The following is a 22,529-nucleotide window of genomic DNA, read 5'->3' on the forward strand; positions in this document are numbered from 1 at the left end:
CTGGGTGGCTCTCCAGCTACCCATGGCACTGTTTCTCCCCACCTCAAGTGGTGGGCTGGAAATCTGGGCTAGACACAGGTTGAAGACCAGCAAGGCCGGGTGTTCCCCCTGCATCTCCCGTGGCCCAGGGCAGTGCCTGAGCCTCACCCACCCATGCTTGGTCCCTACCTCCGGGACATCTCGGCACTGAGAGCTGTCTTTGGGTGTTTCGCTTCCTGCAGGCAACCAGGGTGCTACGGGAGATCCTCCAGCTGCCCACGTGCCCAGAGGGGTTGATGGTGCATTTCCCTCGCCTCTTCCTGGCTCTGCTCTGCCAAGTGCTCTTGAGTACAAAGCAGATGCCAGAGGAGGTCGATACCTTCTGGAGGGAATGCCAGGAGGAAGACTGCCTTCCCAGCCAGCCCAACAGGTGCTCCATCCCAGTCCTTCCATCCCTCCCATGGCCCCAGAGCTGGGGCCAGGGCTCCCGGCGTGACCTGGGCTTTGCTCTGCACACAGGTTTGCAGTGCTGACCGTGAAAGCCCTGCTCTGCCGTCTTGGCTGGAGGCGTGTGGTGTTTGCAGTCGATCGTAAGCGTGGCTGGGACACACTCCTCAACGCGGAGACCCACCACTATGCAATGGGTCTGCTGGCCAGGTGAGAGCCCCCTTCTCCCCGCTCCCCCCGCCGTTTCTCCCCTGCAGATGGGGTGCCCCACACAGTCCCCTTGGTTGTGGGTGAGAGGGACTTGTCACTAAGGGATTGCCCAGTAGACTGGAAAAGCCTGCGAGAGGTGGGTGCACGGGAGCAGCCAGCTCCCAAAGTGCCAGCGTCCCCTCCCGTGGGGCCTGGGCTGACGGCACCGAGCCGGGGGTTTGTCTGCAGGCAGCCCCAGCAAAGGCAGCCCACCGGGGCAGGGCAGGATGTCCTGAGGGCCAGGGGCAGAGCCTGGGGGACATGAGTCTCCCGTGGGCCGGAAAGGGGTCTCCTCAGAAGGGAAGGCTTCAGGGCAAGAAGGTCATTTCTCCAGTCTCTTCCCCAAAAGGAGCCTGCTGGTGTTGGGCACTGCCTTTCTCCTGCCGAGGGGTGCTGGGAAAGACCAGGCCTCCAGCAGCAAATGCTGCCGGCGGCTGGAGCGGAGCACAGAGGGGGCCTTGGCCTGCCTGGCCCAGCCTGTGGGGTAACAGCTGGATGAGGGGAGCAGTCAGTCTGGGAGAGGTTTGCCCACCCTGCTCAGGGCTGACGGTGCCTTCTTTCCCCTGCCAGAGAGATGCGCAGTATCTCGAGACGCTTGCGTCGCTACATGGCGGACTACCTGGTCAAGGTGCTCCGCAGGAGGGAGCCACACTGGGAGCTGCCCGCCATGAGTTTCCTTGTTGAGGTAAGCCTGACGGTGAGCACTTCCTCGCTGCCTCCCACCACTCCGCCCTGTTGTAGCCACAGCTGCGGGGGGAGCCCAGTCAGTGGAGCTGGGGCAGAGGGTGTGCTCCGCTTCGTGCCTTTGGGCCCTAGCTGCTGGGCTGACACTTGTCCCCACCTGTGTTTCACGCCCCCCTTGTGCCAGCTCTCGCTCTTCCATCACGGCTTCTCGAAGGCCAAGGAATCAGAGGCTGCCGAGGGCTGAGAGGCATAGCGGAACGAGCGAGAGACCTGCACCGTGTGCTCCGCGGCGCAGGGCAGGGAGCCCAGGGGCTCTCCGCAGGCGCTGCTGCCTTTGGCCTTGGCTGCCCGGGACGGTGCCCGCGCCCTGTGGGTGCTGGCTGTACCCAGCCCTGCGCGGTGCTGGGGTCCTGCTGGCCGGGCACCCCTGTCACTGCTCTGTGTGTTTCAGCTCCTGCCCTGCCCTGACATAAGCGAATGGGGTGACTGCATCCTGCAGCTCGTCCCAAGTTACCTGCGGAGTGAGTGCAGAGTGATGCATCGCCTGGTGCTCAGAGGCCTCATCGCACTCTGCAAGAGACCCGTGATGGTGAGCAGGGGGCAGGCGGTGTGGGGCTGGGCAGGGCATGCTGGGGAACACAGTAGCTTGGACTTGCCTGGGCTTGGGGAGCTGTGGTAGCTGCTCCCACCTCTCCTGCCTCCCCGTTCACCTGGCCGAGTCCTTCGGGGCAGGCCTTTGGCTTCAGGGTCCTGAGGCAGCCGCGTGGCCTCGAACCGCCACAGCGGTTTTGGCAGTGCAGCCTTTTATGGCTTCTCAACACGGCGTTGTGTTCCACACAGGCCAAAAGAATGCGATTCCTGCTGCGAAGGCTCATAGAGCTCCTGCAGGATGCAGACGCGGAGATGATCGGGATGACCCTCTCGGTGCTCAGCAAGCTGGTCCGTGGCGTGAACATGCCAGTTGTCAGCACAATTGCTCTGGAGCTGGCTGAAAGGCTCTGTCCACTCTTTGACAACGTAAGGATTTGTGCCCCCCACCACGGGCGCTGGCTGCTGCCAGGAAACTTTGTGCCTTGTGCATTTCCCGACCCGTGCCCAGGTGGGCCTGGAGCACATGGTGCTGAGGTCTTGCCCTCTTCCTTTCCACTAGGATGCCTACTATGTGCGACTGCACTCCATTCACCTCTTTCGAGATGTGATGGAGTGCATAGCGAAAGTGGGAAAAAAGCCACTGGAGGCGCATGTGCACCAGAGCCTGCTCCCACTGCTCTGCCACGTGCATGATGAGAACCAGCGTGTGGCAGAGGTGAGGATTTCTGACCTGCTGGTGTTCCCATGGGAGGTGGCTCGGCTGCCTCCTGGCCTGGCGCCTGGTGGACTGCAGCGCTCCAGCCTCCTCCTGGCCTTGGCTACAGAGCAGCAGCTCTGTGGGACCTCTGTCCTGCTGCCCCGGCAGCACCAGGTGCCCGAGATGGAGGTTGCCCCACTCCTCTGCCCAGGCACCGAATCCGCCAACGACGCGTTCCCCAGCCGCGGCATCTTCCCACCAGGGGCCAGGAAAGGCCCTGAGCCTTGCCCAGGTGCAGGGGACGCAGGTCCTGTGCCCTGGCCAGCGGTGCCATCTCCCAGTCTCTGCTGCTCTGCAGGCCTCTCGGGAAACCCTGCTTCAAGCTACCAAGTTCCTGAAGAACAGAAAGCTCAGGCAGCTGCTGAAGAGGGAGCAGACATGGGCGGTCGGCAAGTGCCTGGTAAGGATGGCCCCGAAGCCCCAGACCCAGCCAGGACAAGCCCCCTGCCCGCAATGCTCACTGGCTGGGGCTGGCAGCTCTGCCCTTCCCTGTGCACTGATGCAACCCATCGCCACCAGCCTGCACCCCACACACGCTCCCTTCCCTTGGGCGTGCTGCCCTGCAACCTCTTCTCCAGGCTCCTCTCCCTCCCCGAGCGCGGTGGTTCCGACGGAGCCCCAGCCCAGCTGGGCGTTGGCAGCACGGTGGCACCGCAGCTCCCTGGGGAGCACCCAGGCCTCTGCTCCCTCCAAACCTCGGCACCAGGGGGCTGCTGACTGGGCGTCGTGGGTGTCCTGGCAGGGGAGGCCAGTCCTGGGCGCAGGGAGTGCCCGGCCAAGGCAGAGAGTCTGTGCCAACCCCACCCTCTATCCCTTTGTGCTCTCTCCAGCTGAAAGAATACAGCTGCAGAGGAGACGAGTACCTGCACCAGTCCCTGCTGTACCTGCAGAGCCCACAGGAGACCGTGCGAGAGGCGGCCGTCAGGTTCATTGGTGAGCCACAATCCCCTGGGGTCTCTCCCTGCCCCACTGCAGCTTGGCCATAGCCCCGGCTGTTGCACCTGCAGCAGGAATCAGCCAGTGGCTGTGGAGCCCCGACTACCCAACGCGGGGCCCACGGGGCTCCCTGCCGCCCTCTCCCACCCCTGCCCTTGGGCGTCACGCTTGGGGAAGACCCTGGGCTCAGGGCTGCCAAGGCGAGGAGGGCGTGTGGCTGGGCTGGCAGGGCCGCTGTGGGGAAGCTGTGCCGCTGGGTCCAGTGACGGGCTGCGTGTTCCTAGGGCTCGCTGGGCAGCACATGAGAGGGCAGCAGGAAGAACTCCAGATCATCTGCGAGGGTGAGTGAGGGCAGCGGGGTGTCAGCAGGGACTGGCAGGGAGGAGGAAAGACCCTGGGCACGGAAGTACAATCTGCCTTAGCTGGGGAGAGCTCTGCTCCCTGCACGGACAAGGGGCGGCATGGGCAGAGCAGAGAGAGTTTTCAGGGGCACGTGGGGTATTTGTGGCCAGCACCTTCCGGCTGATCCCATTGGCCCCTGCTCCCTCCTGGCCATGGGAAGAGCTGGGTGGGGTGGCCCCGGCAGGAGGGCTTCCTGGGGTCCCCGCACATCCGGGCTCTGACCTTGGCTCTGTTCTGCTCTGTTGCAGCCCTTGAAGGCATGACAAACGACATCAGCCCCTCCGTCTCAAACCTGGCAGCTCAAACCCTGTTGCTGCTACGAGCTGCAGAGAGGACTCGTTCCTCTCGATTCGGGCTGCACGTGCTGCGAGAGCAGCTCCGCAGCGTGTGGAGAAGGCGGCCTTCTCTCCGGGGCAGTGGCTGGCTGTGCTGCTGGAGCTCTGTGCAGAGCTGATGCCAGGAGCTCCGTGTGCAGGGGCCACCTGAGCCTGCGGGGGAGGCTGGGTGCCTCTTGGCCTCTCCCTGCCCGCGGCACAGCTCTTCTCTAAGAGCACTTTCTGTCACCCCAACACGGCAAGACAAAATCCATGTTTAATAAAGACAGAGACCCAGGAGCATGAAAAGGAGAGAACAGTTAATGGCTTTTTAGGCCTGTGTAACTTCATACTTTCTAAGGTCAGCTGAACCTAACACTGTGTACAGATGCAGAAACAAACCTCTGCAGGCAAAAAGGACAAGACAAGAAAAAAACCAAGCAAGGAAGTGATCCGCTTTCTAGGCTGTTCGAGAGCCTTGCTTTCTGTAGCTTGTCCCACATACTAGATGCTTTCCCAGAGCAGGACTTGGCCATCCTCTGGTGAATGGCTGTCCCTGCAAATCTGGAGCTACTTCTCTTCTGCCCATCTTTCTCCCACCAGCGGGTTTTGCTTTGGTCTCTAGCGTTCCAAGGGCATTGGGGAGGAGGAGAGAAGGGGTACTTGTGCTCAGCAACAGGTGCCCAGGCATGCCCCCCTTAATGCTTCCAACAAAGCTCACGGGCAGAGCCCAGAGCTGTGGGGATCCCTGAAAAACTTGTCCCTGGCCATGTCCACCAATACTCTCCCAGCCATGAACCACCTTTTGTTTCCTGCCCGTGTGCTGCTGGCTGGATTATTGAGGGGTCCAAGGTGCCTTTTTGGCTGGCACCTGTGGAGCTCCTTCAGTGCTGTGCCGCTGCGGGGCAGCTTTGCCGGCCTGGGGGAAGACCCTGAGGGGATGGGGCGGTGGGAGGCCCTGAGGGGATGAACTGGTGAAAGACGCTGAGGGGCCAGGGCGTTGGTGTGCCTTCAGGTGCGTCAGGGCAGCTGGAGACCCTGCGAGGATGGGGTGCTGGGGAGGCCCTGAGGCAACAGGGTGGCAGGAGGCCCTGAGGAGACACGGTGGCGGGAAGCCCTGAGGGGATGGGTGGCAGGAGGAGATGAGGGGCAGGGTGGTGGTGGGAGGCCCTGAGGGGATGGGGGTGGTGGTACGTCTTCAGGTGCGTCAGGGCAGCAAAAGGCCCTGAGGAGCTGTGGTGGCGGGAGGCCATGAGGGGAAGAGGTGGCAGGAGGCCATCGGAAGACCCCACGCAGCCACCTCCTTCCTTGGCACCCTGCGTCTGTGGTGCTTCCCCGAGGTGGCTCCCATCCCTGTGGCAGAAGCCCTCGAGGCCAGGCCTCAGCAGGCTGGTGAGGATGCCCCCCAACATGCCCAGGCTGGCCTGGCTGGGGGAGAAGGAGGAGAAGGGGGCCTCACGGGGGCACATCCTCTGGGTGCTGCCGACGAGGGACAGTGGGCAGAGGCAGGGCTGGCGACCAGCCTGGGGCCCCGGGCTTGCCCAGGCCACAGCGCTGTGGCCGAGACCCTGATGACACAGCGCTCTGGGCCCACAGAGCTGCCATGACCGTGTGGAGGCTGATGCTCTCCTAGCACGGGACTGCAGAGAAGGTGCTGCCTTCTGCATGTCTTTCCTTTGTGGAAAGAAAACAGTGGAAAACCCGGGCCCTGAAGCATCTGGGACTTTCAGGCGAGACTGACCAGCCGTGCCCGCTTTCCAGCAGCTCACGGCAGTACTGGATATACCCACAGCCTGTGGCTCTGGCCTGTGAGAGCAAGAGGAAAGGAGAGGAAAAGCTTTTGCCTCCCGGGCACCCGCTCTGCAGCGCTCACGTCTCATGTGGCAAGGGGTGGATGTGGTATGGCACGCTGTGCTAGCCCATTTCTGTCCCTACGGCCTCTGCTGCACAGGCACTGGAGCTGCAGGAGCAGCAGAGAATATAGCCAGAAAATAGGCAGGGTGTCAAAATGAAATTGCTCTTGGAGGTGCCAGAGATCCTACTCTCGCCTTTAAACCTGCATCCTTTGGGGGACAGGGAACAAGCCCACGTGGGGTAAGAGTCAGGCAGTGATCCAGCCCTCACCTGCTTTGCAGGAGCTCACTCCCAGCTATGCTAGGACCTTCCAAGAGGAAACTGCGTTTCAAATGCCATAAACGTTCAAGGAAGAGTTTCTTGTTTCCAGGGAAAATGCTGACATTTTGGTCAAAATCAACATTTAAAACATGTTTGGTTTTTCAAAGGAAGCTGGTTTGGCTTTCTATCCAGAATTTGCAATTTATTTATGATCTCTTCTAGAGCCAATGTCCTACACAGTATATTTTGGCAAGCCACAGGGAAGCTCTTCAAGAGTTTTTATCCTTTGTTTCTGCAGAAGTGTTTCTCCCACCACTGGGGTTGGGGTTGGCTGTCAGAGGGGTTGGTCACTGTGGGAAGCCCGTTTCCCCTGAGTTGTTCCTATCTTCCAGCGGAGGCACGAGGCATGGTGCGTACCCATGGCGTACCCATGCCCATGGCTTAATGAAATCTCTCATAGTCTGTGAAATTTGGGCAAGGGTCTAGGAGAGCGGCACAAGAGTTTGAGACTGGTTGGTTGCTTTTTCTCCCCATGAGTTTTTGCCCTGAGGCAAAGCTCGTTCAGGCCCCAAAGCCACCATCTCCCTTGGTCTGTAGTCGAATCTCCAGGGTTAGAGGCCAGGCATATGGCTTGGCCTGCAAACCTCACCAAAGGCGCCACCTTTACTGTGAGGGGTTGTTAATTGGTTCGGTAGGACCCACGCCTCTCGGGCCATCTGTTTGGAAGTAGCCGCGTTCTCCCTGATACTGCTCTGGAAGAGCCTTGAACCTTTCAGCAGACTCATGAATGTGCTCCATGGTGCTCCATGAAGCATAGGACCAGTTCTTCAAAGACCTCGCATGGCAAAGTCGGGTGCATATGTCTTTGCTGGATCTTGACGATCACAGCCAGAAGGGGCACCTCTAAGCATCGCCAGTGTGAACACTGTAGCCCGGTGCTGGTTATGGGGACACTGGCTATGGGACTTGGGAGAAATAAACTAGATGGATCAACACGTGTGGGCCAGCGCATGGCATTGTAGGTCCAACATAGCAGTTGTGAATTGCTCCGGTGCCATCCAGTGTAACAAGGACCTGCCCATGCAGGCAGAGGCCGTAGCCAAAATACAGGCAGAGCTGAACTCCGGATGCGGTGGAGGAGAGAAAGGCAGGGACAAAGCGAGGACAAAGGCTCTTCCTATGCTTCCCAGAGCAACATCAGGGAGAGGAAAAACAGTGAGGGTGAGGGAAAGCCTAGCTAGCCAGATAACTCGCTCCAGCCACGTTCCCTTGGCTGAGCTGGACATCGGCACTCCTGCCACAGAGCTCGGGCCCTGACAGTGATGATGAGAGACTCCTCACCAGCAGTCTTGGGGTTAGCTGCCCCCTGACTCAGGTAGCTTTAGGTGAGGAGGGAGCATTGTGAGCATGAGAGGAGATGTGGACTGATTTTGTTCCCAGGCAACAGGGAGGAGCTCGTGCGTTTTAGATGTTCAACCCAAGTCGCTTCACTGGACAAGTTGTTTCTGCTTGTCCAAAACTGGGCCCTTTAACAACTTTCCGAGTTGGGCAGCCAAGAGTAGAGCCAAGCAGAGCCATCAGTTGCTTTGGGAAGCTGGCACCGTAGTGCCTTGGAAAATGCTGCACTCACCTGGCTGTGTGCAGGTCATAGCAAGAACAGGGCTGTGAGTCACACTGGACAGTAAATGCAGTAGAAAATGTTCCCTTGGACTGCTCTTAATGCATGGTCCTATATGCTCACGTGGGTTGCCTCAGTTACTCTTGCATTGCCCTTATTACTGTTGCTATTAGTTATTGGGAAAAAGGAAGAGCCTGATTAGAGCAGGACAAAGAGGTGAAGGAGAGCTCCAAGATGCACACAGCCCTTCTTCCCTTTTGTTTAAGGCTGACTTTAGAGAGGACGTGGCCTTTCTCCAGCTCCAGTGTCCTCCTTACAGCCACGGCTGAGGAGCACCTTAAGAAGTGAACGTGAGAGAAGACAGCACGTCACCCTCTTGGGAAGAGGGGAATGACGCGGGCCATTCATGGCATCTTCCTCTGATTTGATGGGAGGCAGAGTGCTCTAAAGACTGGCTCAGGAAGCCAAGTATAGGCAAAATGTCAGCTTCCATCTCCCCCAACCCACCCCCTCCAGCTACAGCTGACGTACGGCTGCAATTCACCGGCTGCATTGTGCCTGGGAGAAGGATCCGTTCTCAAAACTGTCCAGGACAGCTGGAAATCTGACACCTTTTGCCTTGGGTGTGCTGAAATCAGTAGGTCTGGTGGAGAACGTGTCCCCGCAGAAGGAGACCTGCCACCCCACCGATTCTTGAGAACCGTGGCACCCATCTCCTGCCCCAAAGACCTGTGTCCCTGGGTGACTTGTCTGTAAGTGGGCAGCCAGTGTCAAAGTGCACTGATATCTGGGCGCTTGCAGGCAGCTCTTGTGAGGAGGAACTGGAGGAACCAGGGGCACTAGTTGGTATCTCTCAGAATACAGAAGCTGTCGTTCCTTCCTGCAAAGAGATTTTTCATGGAAGTGATTATCTGCAGCACAGGAATATCATGAGCTGCTGGCTTTCACAAGTCAATTAGACTTGTACAGAGATACTTCCAAGTTTTCTTGTGTACTTTTGCCTTTTTTCTTGCACTGTGGAAAAAATGAAGCCCAGTCTCTGGCGCTCAACACTCCAGTTGCTGTGTATTCGGCTGCTGCTGCTAGCAGCTGATACCCAAACAAAACTAGGTGCCTGCTGTGCAAGGAAATGCACAGCCATGAACAGGGAGGTTCCCCGGCGAATAACAAGGGAGACGCTTACTTCGGGGAGTGCAGAGGATGGGGATAAGTCTGGGATGAGAACTTGTTCTGTGTCTCTGATTATGACACCACCACCCGGAGGGAGCAGCCAAGAGAAGCGCTGGAAGCAGACATGTTCTGCCACTTCCTGCTGCCAGACGGACACTGGGCAGACTCATTTCCATAGGCCTGGAAGACTTGATCCAGGAGCAATGGATGGCCATGCATTGGCAGGGAATGGCCTCCAGCAAGACCACAGCAGGAGCCTGTACAGCAAAGTGTGAGCTTGTCAACGGGGCCATCTTTTCAGCAGATCCCAAATTCGGCACATGCACACACAATCGTGACACTTTCTCGCCCACCTTTGAATGCTTTCTGAGCTCACGCCATGTTGCTGTCAGAAGCTTTGCCTCTAGAGCACCCCAGCGTGACCCATCTTCTCAAGCAGAGCAAAGCAATATGGTTACTTCCCTCCATCACTGAATCTCATCCACATGTATCCCTGCTTTTCTTCAGTGTCTCTTCCTCCTTCCTCTCCTAGAGCACACAAATCCCCCCATTTCTTATGTGCCCCGTGGCTCTTGATGTGTGATGCCACAGGCAACGTACGTTGTAGGTATAGCACTGTTGCAGAGCTGGCTTTCTTGTTTGCGGGAAATAAGTCGCCTGCAGAACATCCCCATTTCTGGGGAATGTTTGTACTGTGCAGGTGCTCAGAAGGGCAAAGTGAGGTTCCTCTTCCCAGCCGTGCCCTGTTCCCCTGTGGAGCTGAAAATCGTGTCCTGGGCCATGTCCACCAATACTCTCCCAGCCATGAACTGCCATTTGTTTCCTGCCCATGCGTTGCTGGCTGGACTGTTGAGGGGTCCAGGGTGCCTTTTCAGCTGGCACCTGTGGAGCTCCTTCAGTGCTGTGCCGCTGCGGGGCAGCTTTGCTGGGCTGGGGGAAGCCCCAGGGCACGGGCGTGTGGCAGCGTGTCACAGGGCCCTTTGTGACCTGCCGTGATATGGGCACTGCCGAATGGATGGCACGTGGCCGTGTGTCACAGGGCCCTTTGTGACCTGCCGTGATATGGGCACTGCCGATTGGATGGCACATGGCCGTGTGTCACAGGGCCCTTTGTGACCCACTGTGATATGGGTGCTGGTGGTGGCACGGTCACCCCACAGTGCCCGGAGGACGCAACGGGACAGGACGGGACGGAGTGGGGCTGCGAGGAGCCCCTGCGCAGCCACCTCGTTCCCTGCTGACCCACGTCCACGGCGCTTTTCCAAGGCATCTCCCATCCCTGCGACAGGAGGGCCAGGCCTTAGGGGGATGATGGAGAGATCCCCTAGCATGACCAGGCTGGCCTGGATGGAAGGGGAGAAGGAGGAGGAGGAGAAAGGCGCTGGGGCTGCACCAGTAATGCAGCCTGATGAGGTGAAGGAGGTCCAGCTGCTGCAGGCGGGTGAGTGGCTGAGCTGGGCCACAGGGCTAGTGGCTGCAGCCAGCTTGGCCCCATCCCATCGCTCGTGGACATCTCCAGGGAAAGAGGGGACAAGGGGATGGGGCTGTTCCCCACGGCTGGCTGGGCTCCGGCCATGCTCCATCCACTGGGCACCCCCAGCCCCAACATGCAGCCAGAGAGACGGGGGTCAATGTCCCCACCAGCCCCTGTGCCGAGGCTGGCCCTGCCTGGGCAGCGCGGGGCTCGGCTGTGTTCTCCAGCCTCTCCCGCAGCCCCTCAGCTCTGCCTGCGCTCGGTCTTTGCCAGATCCAGACTGGGACCTGCCAGAAGAGGAGCAGGAGCAGGAGCTGGAATACACCCGTGCCCTCTTCCACAGGAGAGCACAGGTACCCACGGACATCTCCCCTGGGCTGGGCCTGCCCTCACTGCTCAGCCCAGCACTGCCGTCACGGCACTCGGTGTCACATCCCCCTCTTGCCTGCCCTTCCTTCTCCTGCAGATGTTTTGGGAAGCCCTCGAGCCCACTGAGCGTGAAGACACCACCATCACGGCCATTGAGGCCATGGTAGACTCCTACAATGCAGAGGCTTGTGCTGCTCTGCTGGATGTGCTTGTGGAAAGTGACGCCTACAATTTAGAGCAGGTAAGCAGCCTGTGGCCAGGGCTCGAGCCCCCCCGGGGATCGTGTGCCCCCGAAGCTGCGCCCACTGGCCACCCAACAGCCTTTTAGGCCAGCACGGTGTGGTGGGAAGGGAAGCACTTCTCGGGGGAAGCTGGGGAAATGGCTCGCTCTGACAGCACTCCAACTCCCAGCCATGTCTCCTCCAGGTGCCCAGGATTGTGAGGTGCATCTACCGCTGGCTCACGTCCAACACGGATGGGTCTGCCCAGCACAGGCTGGACAACACCCTTCTGGAGCTGACCCACGCGCACCCCCATGATGTGGTGGTGACCCTCCTGCACTGGGCCCCACGGTGCGACAGGTACGGGGCGCGCCTGCCTGGAGGGCTCAGGGCTCACCAGCCTTTAGAGCCCATCAGCCTGGAGAGCCTGTCCCATGTGGGCTGCCAGACAGACGGAGACTTTCAGGACCTTCCGTGCCCTCCGTTTCCCAGCCCTGGCACGTCAGCCCCACAGACCACTGCCATGCTCCCTCCCGGCCCCTCAAGGCACTGTCGCTTGGCTGCCTGCTGCCCGCACGGCCAGGCTCGCTGGGCGCTGCCAGCGAGGAGCAGTGGGCAGAGGCAGGGCTGGCAGCCAGCCCAGGCCCCCGCGGTTGCCCAGGCCGCGGCGCTGTGGCTGACACCCCGCTGACACAGAGCTCTGGGCCTGCAGATCTGCCGCGACCATGTGGAGGGCGATGGTTTCCGTGAGCAGTACTGCAGAGACGGTGCTGCTGGAGCTGCTCTGCGTGCTGGAGGACTGGCCACTGCACAGCATGTCCACCTCCGACGGGGACAAAAAGGATGTCTTTGCCCTGGCCGTGAGTTTCTGGAGCAGACCTTTGCTTGCCCCCAGGGTCGCCGCTCCTGGCGGATCTCCATCCTCCCATGTCACTGCATCTCCCAACCTCATGTGGTGGGCTGGAAACCCGGCTTAGGGGCAGGTTTAAGACCAGCCAGGCCGGGTGTTCCCCCTGCATCTCCCGTGGCCCAGGGCAGTGCCTGAGCCTCACTGTCCCATGCTCGGTCCCTATCACGGGGACATCTTGGCACTGAGAGCTGTCTTTGGGTGTTTTGCTTCCTGCAGGCAACCAGGGTGCTACGGGAGATCCTCCAGCTGCCCACGTGTCCAGAGGGGTTGATGGTGCATTTCCCTCGCCTCTTCCTGGCTCTGCTCTGCCAGGTGCTCTTCAGTACAGAGCAGATGCCAGAGGAAGTCGATACCTACTGGAGGGAATGCCAGGAGGAAGACTGCCTTCCCAGCCAGCCCAACAGGTGCTCCATCGCAGTCCTTCCATCCCTCCCATGGCCCCAGAGCTGGGGCCAGGGCTCCTGGCGTGACCTGGGCTTTGCTCTGCACACAGGTTTGCAGTGCTGACCGTGAAAGCCCTGCTCTGCCGTCTTGGCTGGAGGCGTGTGGTGTTTGCAGTCGATCGTAAGCGTGGCTGGGACACACTCCTCAACGCGGAGACCCACCACTACGCAATGGGTCTGCTGGCCAGGTGAGAGCCCCCTTCTCCCCGCTCCCCCCGCCGTTTCTCCCCTGCAGATGGGGTGCCCCACACAGTCCCCTTGGTTGTGGGTGAGAGGGACTTGTCACCAAGAGATGGCCCAGGAGAATGGAAAAGCCTGCGAGAGGTGGGTGCACGGGAGCAGCCAGCTCCCAAAGTGCCAGCGTCCCCTCCCGTGGGAACTGGGCTGACGGCACCGAGCCGGGGGTTTGTCTGCAGGCAGCCCCAGCAAAGGCAGCCCACCGGGGCAGGGCAGGATGTCCTGAGGGCCAGGGCCAGAGCCTGGGGGACAGGAGTCTCCCATAGGCAGGAAAGGGGTCTCCTCTTCCTCCTTCAAGAGAAGGCTTTGGGGCAGGAAAGGTGTTTTTCCTGTCTCGTCGCCAGAGGAGCCTGCTGGTGTTGAGCACTGCCTTTCTCCTGGTGAGGGGTGCTGGGGAAAGACCAGGCCTCTGGGAGCAAATGCTGCCGGCGGCTGGAGCGGAGTGCAAAGGGGGCCTTGGCCTGCCCGACCCCACTATTACTTGTGTGGTAACAGCTGGATGAGGGGAGCAGTCAGTCTGGGAGAGGTTTGCCCACCCTGCTTTGGGCTGACGGTGCCTTCTTTCCCCTGCCAGAGAGTTGCGCAGTATCTCGAGACGCTTGTGTCACAGCATGTTGGGCTACCTGGTCAAGCTGCTCAGCAGGAAGGAGCCACGCTGGGAGGTCCCTGCCATGGCGTTCCTTGTCGAGGTGAGCCTGATGGCGAGCGCTGCCTCGCTGCCTCCCACCACTCTGCCCTGTCGTAGCCGCAGCTGCGGGGGGAGCCCAGTCGGTGGAGCTGGGGCAGAGGGTGTGCTCCGCTTTGTGCCTTTGGCCTTGGCTGCTGGAGTGACATTTGTCCCCACCTGTGTTTCGTGCTCGCCTTGTGCCAGCTCTCGCTCTTCCATCATGGCTCCTTGAAGGCCGAGGAATCAGAGGCTGCTGAGGCCGGGGCAGCACAGCAGAACGAGCGAGAGACCTGCACCGTGTGCTCCGCGGCGCAGGGCAGGGAGCCCAGGGGCTCTCCGCAGGCGCTGCTGCCTTTGGCCTTGGCTGCCCGGGACGGTGCCCGTGCCCTGTGGGTGCTGGCTGTACCCAGCCCTGCGCGGTGCTGGGGTCCTGCTGGCCGGGCACCCCTGTCACTGCTCTGTGTGTTTCAGCTCCTGGCCTGCCCTGACATAAGCGGATGGGGTGACTGCATCCTGCAGCTTTTTCCAAGGTACCTGCGGAGTGAGTGCAGAGTGATGCGTCGCCTGGGGCTCAGAGGCCTCATCGCACTCTGCAAGAGACGCATGCCGGTGAGCAGGGGGCAGGTGGCTAAAGCCATGCTGGCAGCGTGGGGCTGGGCAGGGCATGCTGGGGAACACAGTAGCTTGGACTGGGCTGGGCTTGGGGAGCTGTGGTAGCTCTTCCCACCTCTCCTGCCTCCCTGTTCACCTGGCCGAGTCCTTCCGGGCAGTTCTTTGGCTTCTAGCCCCCGATGCAGCAGTGTAGCCTTGAACCACTGGAGTGGTTTTGTCAGTGCAGCCTTTCATGGCTTCACAACACGGCGTTGTGTTCCACACAGGCCAAAAGAATGCGGTTCCTGCTGCGAAGTCTCATAAAGCTACTGCAGGATGCAGATGGGGAGATTATTGGGATGACGCTCTCTGTGCTCGGCAAGCTGGTCCGTGGCGTGAACATGCCAGTTGCCAGCACAATTGCTCTGGAGCTGGCTGAAAGGCTCTGTCCACTCTTTGACAACGTAAGGATTTGTGCCCCCCACCACGGGTGCTGGCTGCTGCCAGGAAACTTTGTGCCTTGTGCATTTCCCGACCCGTGCCCAGGTGGGCCTGGAGCACATGGTGCTGAGGTCTTGCCCTCTTCCTTTCCACCAGGATGCCTGCTATGTGCGACTGGTCTCCATTCGCCTCTTCCGACACGTGATGGAGCGCGTAGTGGAAGAGGGAAAAAACCCACTGAAGACGCATGTGCACCAGAGCTTACTCCCACTGCTCTGCCACATGCATGATGAGAACCAGCGTGTGGCAGAGGTGAGGTTTCTGACCTGCTGGTGTTCCCATGGGAGGTGGCTCAGCTGCCTCCTGGCCTGGCGCCTGGTGGACTGCAGCGCTCCAGCCTCCTCCTGGCCTTGGCTACAGAGCAGCAGCTCTGTGGGACCTCTGTCCTGCTGCCCCGGCAGCACCAGATGCCCGAGGTGGGGGTTGCCCCACTCCTCTGCCCGGGCACCGAATCCGCCAACGGACGCTGCATCTTCCCACCAGGGGCCAGGAAAGACCCTGAGCCTTGCCCAGGTGCAGGGGACGCAGGTCCTGTGCCCTGGCCAGCGGTGCCATCTCCCAGTCTCTGCTGCTCTGCAGGCCTCTCGGGAAACCCTGCTTCAAGCTACCAAGTTCCTGAAGAACAGAAAGCTCAGGCAGCTGCTGAAGAGGGAGCAGACATGGGCGGTCAGCGAGTGCCTGGTAAGGATGGCCCCGAAGCCCCAGACCCAGCCGGGACAAGCCCCCTGCCCTCAATGGCCACTGGCTGGGGCTGGCAGCTGTGCCCCTCCCTGCGCACTGATGCAACCCATCGCCACCAGCCTGCACCCCACACACGCTCCCTTCCCTTGGGCGTGCTGCCCTGCAACCTCTTCTCCAGGCTCCTCTCCCTCCCCGAGCGTGGTGGTTCCGACGGAGCCCCAGCCCAGCTGGGCGTTGGCAGCACGGTGGCACCGCAGCTGACTGGGCGTCGTGGGTGTTCTGGCAGGGGAGGCCAGTCCTGGGCGCAGGGAGTGCCCGGCCAAGGCAGAGAGTCTGTGCCAACCCCACCCTCTATCCCCTTGCGCTCTCTCCAGCTGGCAGAGTACATCCACAGAGGAGACAAGTACCTGCACCAGTTGCTGGTGTACCTGCAAAGCCCACAGGAGACTGTGCGAGAGGCGGCCGTCAGGTTCATTGGTGAGCCACAATCCCCTGGGGTCCCTCCCTGCCCCACTGCAGCTTGGCTATAGCCGTGGCTGCTGCACCTGCAGCAGGAATCAGCCAGTGGCTGTGGAGCCCTGACTACCCGATGGACTCCCTGCTGCCCTCTCCCACCCCTGCCCTTGGGCGTCACACTTGGGGAAGACCCTGGGCTCAGCCGCTGTGGGGAAGCTGTGCCGCTGGGTCCAGTGACGGGCTGTGTGTTCCTAGGGCTCGCTGGGCGGCACGTGAGGAGTCAGCAGGAAGAACTCCAGATCATCTGCGAGGGTGAGTGAGGGCAGCGGGGTGTCAGCAGGGACTGGCAGGGAAGAGGAGGAGGAAAGACCCTGGGCACGGAAGTACAATCTGCCTTAGCCGGGGAGGGCTCTGCTCCCTGCACGGACAAGGGGCGGCATGGGCAGAGCAGAGAGAGTTTTCAGGGGCACGTGGGGTATTTGTGGCCAGCACCTCCGGCTGATCCCATTGGCCCCTGCTCCCTCCTGGCCATGGGAAGAGCTGGGTGGGGTGGCCCTGGCAGGAGGGCTTCCTGGGGTCCCCGCACATCCGGGCTCTGACCTTGGCTCTGTTCTGCTCTGTTGCAGCCCTTGAAGGCATGACAAACGACATCAGCCCCTCCGTCTCAAACCTGGCAGCTCAAACCCTGTTGCTGCTACGAGCTGCAGAGAGGACTCGTTCCTCTCGATTCGGGCTGCACGTACTGCGAGAGCAGCTCCGCAGCGTGTGGAGAAGGCGGCCTTCTCTCCAGGGCAGTGGCTGGCTGTGCTGCTGGAGCTCTGTGCAGAGCTGATGCCAGGAGCTCCGTGTGCAGGGGCCACCTGAGCCTGCGGGGGAGGCTGGGTGCCTCTTGGCCTCTCCCTGCCCGCGGCACAGCTCTTCTCTAAGAGCACTTTCTGTCACCCCAACACGGCAAGACAAAATCCATGTTTAATAAAGACAGAGACCCAGGAGCATGAAAAGGAGAGAACAGTTAATGGCTTTTTAGGCCTGTGTAACTTCATACTTTCTAAGGTCAGCTGAACCTAACACTGTGTACAGATGCAGAAACAAACCTCTGCAGGCAAAAAGGACAAGACAAGAAAAAAACCAAGCAAGGAAGTGATCCGCTTTCTAGGCTGTTCGAGAGCCTTGCTTTCTGTAGCTTGTCCCACATACTAGATGCTTTCCCAGAGCAGGACTTGGCCATCCTCTGGTGAATGGCTGTCCCTGCAAATCTGGAGCTACTTCTCTTCTGCCCATCTTTCTCCCACCAGCGGGTTTTGCTTTGGTCTCTAGCGTTCCAAGGGCATTGGGGAGGAGGAGAGAAGGGGTACTTGTGCTCAGCAACAGGTGCCCAGGCATGCCCCCCTTAATGCTTCCAACAAAGCTCACGGGCAGAGCCCAGAGCTGTGGGGATCCCTGAAAAACTTGTCCCTGGCCATGTCCACCAATACTCTCCCAGCCATGAACCACCTTTTGTTTCCTGCCCGTGTGCTGCTGGCTGGATTATTGAGGGGTCCAAGGTGCCTTTTTGGCTGGCACCTGTGGAGCTCCTTCAGTGCTGTGCCGCTGCGGGGCAGCTTTGCCGGCCTGGGGGAAGACCCTGAGGGGATGGGGCGGTGGGAGGCCCTGAGGGGATGAACTGGTGAAAGACGCTGAGGGGCCAGGGCGTTGGTGTGCCTTCAGGTGCGTCAGGGCAGCTGGAGACCCTGCGAGGATGGGGTGCTGGGGAGGCCCTGAGGCAACAGGGTGGCAGGAGGCCCTGAGGAGACACGGTGGCGGGAAGCCCTGAGGGGATGGGTGGCAGGAGGAGATGAGGGGCAGGGTGGTGGTGGGAGGCCCTGAGGGGATGGGGGTGGTGGTACGTCTTCAGGTGCGTCAGGGCAGCAAAAGGCCCTGAGGAGCTGTGGTGGCGGGAGGCCATGAGGGGAAGAGGTGGCAGGAGGCCATCGGAAGACCCCACGCAGCCACCTCCTTCCTTGGCACCCTGCGTCTGTGGTGCTTCCCCGAGGTGGCTCCCATCCCTGTGGCAGAAGCCCTCGAGGCCAGGCCTCAGCAGGCTGGTGAGGATGCCCCCCAACATGCCCAGGCTGGCCTGGCTGGGGGAGAAGGAGGAGAAGGGGGCCTCACGGGGGCACATCCTCTGGGTGCTGCCGACGAGGGACAGTGGGCAGAGGCAGGGCTGGCGACCAGCCTGGGGCCCCGGGCTTGCCCAGGCCACAGCGCTGTGGCCGAGACCCTGATGACACAGCGCTCTGGGCCCACAGAGCTGCCATGACCGTGTGGAGGCTGATGCTCTCCTAGCACGGGACTGCAGAGAAGGTGCTGCCTTCTGCATGTCTTTCCTTTGTGGAAAGAAAACAGTGGAAAACCCGGGCCCTGAAGCATCTGGGACTTTCAGGCGAGACTGACCAGCCGTGCCCGCTTTCCAGCAGCTCACGGCAGTACTGGATATACCCACAGCCTGTGGCTCTGGCCTGTGAGAGCAAGAGGAAAGGAGAGGAAAAGCTTTTGCCTCCCGGGCACCCGCTCTGCAGCGCTCACGTCTCATGTGGCAAGGGGTGGATGTGGTATGGCACGCTGTGCTAGCCCATTTCTGTCCCTACGGCCTCTGCTGCACAGGCACTGGAGCTGCAGGAGCAGCAGAGAATATAGCCAGAAAATAGGCAGGGTGTCAAAATGAAATTGCTTTTGGAGGTGCCAGAGATCCTACTCTCGCCTTTAAACCTGCATCCTTTGGGGGACAGGGAACAAGCCCACGTGGGGTAAGAGTCAGGCAGTGATCCAGCCCTCACCTGCTTTGCAGGAGCTCACTCCCAGCTATGCTAGGACCTTCCAAGAGGAAACTGCGTTTCAAATGCCATAAATGTTCAAGGAAGAGTTTCTTGTTTCCAGGGAAAATGCTGACATTTTGGTCAAAATCAACATTTAAAACATGTTTGGTTTTTCAAAGGAAGCTGGTTTGGCTTTCTATCCAGAATTTGCAATTTATTTATGATCTCTTCTAGAGCCAATGTCCTACACGGTATATTTTGGCAAGCCACAGGGAAGCTCTTCAAGAGTTTTTATCCTTTGTTTCTGCAGAAGTGTTTCTCCCACCACTGGGGTTGGGGTTGGCTGTCAGAGGGGTTGGTCACTGTGGGAAGCCCGTTTCCCCTGAGTTGTTCCTATCTTCCAGTGGAGGCACGAGGCATGGTGCGTACCCATGGCGTACCCATGCCCATGGCTTAATGAAATCTCTCATAGTCTGTGAAATTTGGGCAAGGGTCTAGGAGAGCGGCACAAGAGTTTGAGACTGGTTGGTTGCTTTTTCTCCCCATGAGTTTTTGCCCTGAGGCAAAGCTCGTTCAGGCCCCAAAGCCACCATCTCCCTTGGTCTGTAGTCGAATCTCCAGGGTTAGAGGCCAGGCATATGGCTTGGCCTGCAAACCTCACCAAAGGCGCCACCTTTACTGTGAGGGGTTGTTAATTGGTTCGGTAGGACCCACGCCTCTCGGGCCATCTGTTTGGAAGTAGCCGCCTTCTCCCTGATACTGCTCTGGAAGAGCCTTGAACCTTTCAGCAGACTCATGAATGTGCTCCATGGTGCTCCATGAAGCATAGGACCAGTTCATCAAAGACCTCGCATGGCAAAGTCGGGTGCATACGTCTTTGCTGGATCTTGACGATCACAGCCAGAAGGGGCACCTCTAAGCATCGCCAGTGTGAACACTGTAGCCCGGTGCTGGTTATGGGGACACTGGCTATGGGACTTGGGAGAAATAAACTAGATGGATCAACACGTGTGGGCCAGCGCATGGCATTGTAGGTCCAACATAGCAGTTGTGAATTGCTCCGGTGCCATCCAGTGTAACAAGGACCTGCCCATGCAGGCAGAGGCCATAGCCAAAATACAGGCAGAGCTGAACTCCGGATGCGGTGGAGGAGAGAAAGGCAGGGACAAAGCGAGGACAAAGGCTCTTCCTATGCTTCCCAGAGCAACATCAGGGAGAGGAAAAACAGTGAGGGTGAGGGAAAGCCTAGCTAGCCAGATAACTCGCTCCAGCCACATTCCCTTGGCTGAGCTGGACATCGGCACTCCTGCCACAGAGCTCGGGCCCTGACAGTGATGATGAGACACTCCTCACCAGCAGTCTTGGGGTTAGCTGCCCCCTGACTCAGGTAGCTTTAGGTGAGGAGAGAGCATTGTGAGCATGAGAGGAGATGTAGACTGATTTTGTTCCCAGGCAACAGGGAGGAGCTCGTGCGTTTTAGATGTTCAACCCAAGTCGCTTCACTGGACAAGTTGTTTCTGCTTGTCCAAAACTGGGCCCTTTAACAACTTTCCGAGTTGGGCAGCCAAGAGTAGAGCCAACCAGAGCCATCAGTTGCTTTGGGAAGCTGGCACCGTAGTGCCTTGGAAAATGCTGCACTCACCTGGCTGTGTGCAGGTCATAGCAAGAACAGGGCTGTGAGTCACACTGGACAGCAAATGCAGTAGAAAATGTTCCCTTGGACTGCTCTTAATGCATGGTCCTATATGCTCACGTGGGTTGCCTCAGTTACTCTTGCATTGCCCTTATTACTGTTGCTATTAGTTATTGGGAAAAAGGAAGAGCCTGATTAGAGCAGGACAAAGAGGTGAAGGAGAGCTCCAAGATGCACACAGCCCTTCTTCCCTTTTGTTTAAGGCTGACTTTAGAGAGGACGTGGCCTTTCTCCAGCTCCAGTGTCCTCCTTACAGCCACGGCTGAGGAGCACCTTAAGAAGTGAACGTGAGAGAAGACAGCACGTCACCCTCTTGGGAAGAGGGGAATGACGCGGGCCATTCATGGCATCTTCCTCTGATTTGATGGGAGGCAGAGTGCTCTAAAGACTGGCTCAGGAAGCCAAGTATAGGCAAAATGTCAGCTTCCATCTCCCCCAACCCACCCCCTCCAGCTACAGCTGACGTACGGCTGCAATTCACCGGCTGCATTGTGCCTGGGAGAAGGATCCGTTCTCAAAACTGTCCAGGACAGCTGGAAATCTGACACCTTTTGCCTTGGGTGTGCTGAAATCAGTAGGTCTGGTGGAGAACGTGTCCCCGCAGAAGGAGACCTGCCACCCCACCGATTCTTGAGAACCGTGGCACCCATCTCCTGCCCCAAAGACCTGTGTCCCTGGGTGACTTGTCTGTAAGTGGGCAGCCAATGTCAAAGTGCACTGATATCTGGGCGCTTGCAGGCAGCTCTTGTGAGGAGGAACTGGAGGAACCAGGGGCACTAGTTGGTATCTCTCAGAATACAGAAGCTGTCGTTCCTTCCTGCAAAGAGATTTTTCATGGAAGTGATTATCTGCAGCACAGTGTCGTGGTTTAAGCCCAGCTGGCAACTAAGCACCACACAGCCGCTCACTCACTCCCCCCAGGTGGGATGGGGGAGAGAATCGGAAGAGTAAAAGTGAGAAAGCTCGTGGGTTGAGATAAAGACAGTTTAATAGGTAAAGCAAAAGCCGCACACGCAAGCAAAGCAAAACAAGGAATTCATTCACTACTTCCCATCGGCAGGCAGGTGTTCAGCCATCCCCAGGAAAGCAGGGCTCCATCACGCGTAACGGTTACTTGGGAAGACAAACGCCATTACTCCAAATGTCCCCCCCTTCCTTCTTCTTCCCCCAGCTTTATATGCTGAGCATGACGTCATATGGTATGGAATATCCCTTTGGTCAGTTGGGGTCAGCTGTCCCAGCTGTGTCCCCTCCCAACTTCTTGTGCACCCCCAGCCTACTCGCTGGTGGTGAGAAGCAGAAGAGGCCTTGACTCTGTGTAAGCACTGCTCAGCAGTAACTAAAACATCCCTGCTTTATCAACACTGTTTCCAGCACAAATCCAAAACACAGCCCCATACTAGCTGCTATGAAGAAAGTTAACTCTACCCCAGCCAAAACCAGCACATTCTCCACCCCTTATTCCATACCATTTACGTCATGCTCAGGTCTCACACTATTCAATACATTCTCATTAACCATCACCCCCCTTCCCATCCTTTGATAGAATACACATATACCATTCCCTTAGTCTATGGACCACCCCTGTAAAATGTCCATAAATATCCGCAAATGTCCACAAAATGTCCATTGAGTTCATTTGGTCCATGACTTTGGGCTCCATCTGTTATGGTGGTCACTCAGGACAGGAGAGGTGTTGTATTGCATGGAGCTATTGGGCACCAAAGCCAGCTCAGGTGGGGTCACTGCTGCACTTGCACTGCTTCTTGTAAGGCTTGTCCTCCAGTGGTTCAGGTGGTTCCTGCTACAGTAATTCCTGTAACATGCAACTCAAATCATGGGTTACAACAATTTAAAGGTATTTCCATTACAATCTCTACCCCAGTCCCTTTGGACCAGACCACAGGGTTTAGCACTGCAATGAACTCCTCCCCTTGCTCCTAGCCTGGCTAGCAACAAGGGGTTCTTGCTATAATAATTCCCATAACATGCAACTCAAATCCTGGGTTACAACAATTTAAAGGTGTTTCCATTACAACCTCCACCCCTGGTCCCTTTGGACCAGACCATAGGGTTTAATATTGCAATGAATTCCTCCCCTTGCCCCTGCTCTGGCTTGGACTTATCCACAGACTGCAGTTCCTTAGGATTGTACCTGCTCCAAGTGGAGCCTTATCTGTGTGCCACAGTCTCTTCAGGGGTATACCTGCTGCAGCAGAGAGCTATCCA

Source organism: Gavia stellata, chromosome 8 (assembly GCF_030936135.1).
Source record: "Gavia stellata isolate bGavSte3 chromosome 8, bGavSte3.hap2, whole genome shotgun sequence".
Lineage (NCBI taxonomy): Eukaryota > Metazoa > Chordata > Aves > Gaviiformes > Gaviidae > Gavia > Gavia stellata.